The sequence below is a fragment of the Podarcis tiliguerta genome, assembly GCF_965153285.1.
Source record: "Podarcis tiliguerta genome assembly, chromosome: 10".
NCBI classification, from domain to species: domain Eukaryota; kingdom Metazoa; phylum Chordata; class Lepidosauria; order Squamata; family Lacertidae; genus Podarcis; species Podarcis tiliguerta.
This window is the reverse complement of record NC_139543.1, coordinates 32,929,460-32,934,347: the sequence shown is the minus strand read 5'-3', so window position 1 is coordinate 32,934,347 and position 4,888 is coordinate 32,929,460.

Here is a 4,888-nt window from a genome sequence, read left to right as displayed (position 1 = left end):
TTCGTTGTGTGCCTGTGTACATTTAAAAAAAAATAAAAAATCACTGTAGGATGTTTTTGCTGAACAGGACCAACCCCTGATGGTTATGTGCACAAGCACCATTGAAATGCCTTCAGGGTTGTACTCCTGCACAAGTTTGTTTCAGTAGGCTTGCATAAACTACAGTGGTGCCCCGCAAGACGAATGCCTCGCAAGACGGAAAACCCGCTAGACGAAAGGGTTTTCCATTTTGGAGGTGCTTCGCAAAACAAATTTGCTATGGGCTTGCTTCGCAAGACGAAAATGTCTTGCGAAGCAACTTAACAGCTGTTAGCTAAGCCGCTTGACAGCTGATGGCTAAGCCGCCTAACAGCTGATCTAAGCTGCTTATCAGCTGATCTAAGCCACTAATAGCTTTTTAGCAGCTAATCCGCTAATCCCTTAAGACTTTAATAGCGCTAATCCGCTAATGGGCTTGCTTCGCAAGACGAAAAAAACCGCAAGACGAAGAGACTCGCGGAACGGATTCTTTTCGTCTTGCGAGGCACCACTGTATCTCAAAGGACATTTGCACTACAACTGAGCACTTTCCTGCCTAGAAACTTTGAAGATCCAGTTATAATATAACTTTTTAACTGCCTTGTCCCCTTAAAAGTAGGACAGGAGAACCTCTGACCATCCATATGTTTTTGGACTCCTATCCCAACCAGCATGATCAGTGGTCAAGAATGGTGGGAATCGTAGCTGAACACCTGGAAGGCTATAGGTTCCCCATTCCCGATTTGTTCAAATAAGGTTATAGGATTAGGTACTTCTCTGACATGTTTAACAGAGGTAGGCATCTTCAATTACTCCTTTAACATGGTCTTTACTTGTAGCTGAATTGAGATTCATCCTATCTAAATCTCCAGTGTGCTCCAGACAACAAAAAAGAATAAATTTTGTACGTCCAGTTTTGAATTAAGCTGGTGATTGTCTGACAAACTTCTCGGCTGTAAACTACTAACCAATCTTTATCAGAACATCCATCTGGATATGCGTTGGGGAGAAGTAAACCATCACACCTAAAGAAATAAACATTCAGTCAGCTTGAAACTTTCCCAACTTTACAATTTGTTCAGGATTACTTCTTTTTTTAGAAGTAGTGTGTCAAAACTATTCAGACTCAGGATAATTGGGCAAACTCAGAGATGCAGAGTTTTGGTGAATGCTCCGATGCCCCTACTTTCTATTGTAATTCTAGTGCCACCTGAAAAGAGGCTTCTGAAATATGGAAAAACCCTTTTGCCTTGCACCTGATACAGCATGAGAAACCACAGTCAGGAGAAACTGAATAGGAGTCCTAAGTCCTAACAGAATTCTTTCTGCAAAACAAGTATATATTTAGCCAGGGCCAGCCCACCTATGAGGCAAGATGAAGCAACTGCTTCAGGCAGCAGAGTGCACAAGGGCAGCAGATCCTGATATTAAACTTTCTCTCCCCCCCCCCCTTCCTGATGTAGATCTTTACTCACCCCTTCTTCCCTGGCAGGGAGGCAGCCACCATTTTGCAGTTTGCCTCAGGTGCCAAAATGTCTTGGGCCAGCCCTGTCTTTAGTACATGGCGGGTTTTTTCACACCAATACCACAATTGCCGGAACAGCAAGTTATATTTCACCACTTAAGGCACAAATGTATTTTCATACTACATACATATATTACCCCCACGCTGCTGAATATATATCTTTTCCTGCTTATTGAGAGGCCTACTCTTAATACAAGAATTCCAGAAATAGACCTTGGACTCCCAAGAAGAAGTGCAGCATAAAGAACAGTGGGTGCAGGAGCCATTGCTTATTCAAAGGCAGTAGCTTCACTGTTTAGATGAGTTTTAGATTCTTATTAGAGAGCATATTGATCCTGTGTCAAAGCAGATTCAGTGGAAGAAACGAGTCTCAGAACCTGCAGCTTCCTTAGAAATGCTACCTCTTTTAGAGGAGGGTGGGAGGTGCCTTCTGTTAGTACTCCCTCAAGTACCAGCTGTGAATCCAAAAGCTAAATAACTTTCAGCTGGTTACAGGGTGGCTGCTGGGGTGGTCTGATGCAGTGCAACAGATTGTAGGCACAAGTTCAACTGCAGTCACTGAAAAGGCTCTTAACTGAACAAATTCAGTTTTAACTCCATGTAGCAGCATTCATCAAGGCTCCATTCCCTGTACATCTGGCCGGAGGTAAATATGTTCCAGTAACATGTTCTGTTTGTGTATTTCTGGTAGCTATGCTTTTCCACAAGGAACAAATTTGGCAAGTTTGTAGGAAAGGATAAAGACAGGCAGCCAACGCCTTTAAAATTACAGTTCGTTTTAAGTTCAGCGTTTCCCAACACTAGTTTGGCAACTTCCATGCACGTTGAGTTGCTTTTAAAGGAATTTATTTTGCACAGAGTAATATGAGCAATTACATTTTGCAACATTCCTAACAGATGAAATATTTCAAGTGTGACATTTAAGAATGTTTTGTACATACCGCTCTTATTTGACCACTGATAATGAGCCCACCTTTGGGTTACCTGACAAGTAAATGGAAAGTGCAGTAAGTATCACACTTTGCATACTACTGAAGCAGGGGCTTTTACAGGATCCTAGAGATGGTTAGGGATGCGGGTGGCGCTGTGGTCTAGACTGTGGGGCCTAGGGCTTGCCAATCAGAAGGTCGGCGGTTCGAATCCCCGCGACAGGGTGAGCTCCTGTTGTTCAGTCCCTGCTTCTGCCAACTTAGCAGTTCGAAAGCACGTCAAAGTGCAAGTAGATAAATAGGTACCACTCCAGTGGGAAGGTAAACGGCATTTCCGTGCACTGCTCTGGTTCGCCAGAAGCGGCTTAGTCATGCTGGCCACATGACCTGGAAGCTGTACGCCGGCTCCCTCAGCCAATAAAGCAAGATGAGCGCCGCAACCCCAGAGTTGGTCACGACTGTACCTAATGGTCAGGGGTCCCTTTACCTTTAGAGATTGTTAGAGTTTGTTGGTGCTATGTTTAGTTTTCAGACAAGTGGCTGTATTTGCTGCAGGAAAAACAGCTAAATTATGTTCCTCTTTGAAAAGTAAATTATTTTAGCATAAGCCTTCATTGGCCAAAGCAACCTGATTTGATGTCTGGGTTATATATATGTACATTGAGTACAGAAGACTTTTGGGGAGGTGGAGGGGAAACACTTTTACTACAGCAGACTCAACAGGTCAATTGAGAGCTATAGGTGTACCACATTTTTATATTGAGCATAAACACAAAATTTAGTTTGACACTAGAGGGCGTCTGTGTGCTACAGTATCCAAGGACAAATTACTTAGGCTTGCTGCTTGTTTTGGTAATGTTGGTAATGCATCTGATACGAAGATGCAGACAAAGCTGATTGAACTATGGTTTTTGAAAGTGCTAATTAGCAGAACTTAAAGGTAAAGGGACCCCTGACTGTTAGGTCCAGTCATACAAATTCAAATAATGAGGTATCCGTGTGTCTAAACATCATTTACTTCTATTATCATGGAACCTGAACATAATCTTTGGAATATATGCTATGCTCATGGATGCGTTGAATTTTAAAATGGTATTGAATAAGTATCCCTACCAAATGTATTCTGCTTGTATGAATGTTAAGACATTTTATATAGGACTGCCATGGTAGCTAGAGCGGTGCTGTTTCCTAATACAGGAAGAATTCATTATATTAGACCTGCATATCATAAAGCCTTCCCCCACAGAGGAAATCTAAATAAACGTTGATAGCTTGGAGTGGCAGAATGCTAATACACGCATTCAGAAGTGTATGAGGGAGTTGACACCCATTTTTGCAGCCAGATGTTGCTGCTGAACTCTGCTACAAGTAATAGAAACAAGGCTATGTAAGATAAGCAGAACAGCAAAAATGGAGGCTGACATAAGATGCCAGAGGAAAAGGGGATTTAACCACGCTTTAAGATCCGTGGACTAAAACGAGAAATGGGGGGAGTGGAAAGAAGGGGTAAGCTATGAGATGGGCAGAGAGGGAGAGGGTAAATTTGAGCGGGCTTTACAATTTTAACTAAAAAGCTTTGCTGCTTACAAACGATGTAGGCTCTCAAGTCATTAAAAAAGGGTCTGCAAAGGGATTTGAGGCATTTGGAAACTCTGGTGTATTTTTAAGAAGGCATTATGAACTAGCTTCCCTTCCTTCACTAGCAAGGATTGTGCTGTAGCTTCCTTCAACATATATTTTAGAGCTATTTTAGCGAAGGTATTTATAGAGAGGCTTCAGAAAGCATGAGTTGCACTCAGGGTGTTTTGATCCAAGTCTCAGCTGCTGTGTTCACATGATTACGTAGATTTGTACACTTCCTTGACCGTTGACAGATATAACTTGGGTGCAAGCAACAATTCTGTTTATTTTTCTTCTCTATTTTTTCAGTCACAAAGTGCTGGCTTGTATCCGCTTCTTTCTTTGATTTTCCTGTTGTCAGTCTTATCACTTGGTACAAAGTAGATGAATGCAGCCTTCCTCTGAAATAGATTCAGAGGATTCTTGACTACTTCCACTGTCTTTGAGTCCCTGAAAAAGATACCTCTCCTGCTAAAACAGGGGTCAGCAACCTTTTTCAGCTGTGGGCCGGTCCACCGCCCCTCAGACCATGTGGTAGGCCAGACTATATTTGGGGGGGACGACCCAAAACGAATTCCTATGGCCCACAAATAACTCAGAGATGCATTTTAAATAAAAGGAGACATTCTACTCATGTAAAAACACATTCCTGAGAAGGCGATTGGGCTGCATCCGGCCCACGGGCCTTAGGTGGCCTACCATGAGCTAAAACAACTCAAACTCTTACAATTTGGAGCAGTGCCTATAATCCCTGGCCATTAGCCACGGTGGCTGTGAGCTGATGGGAGTTGGACTC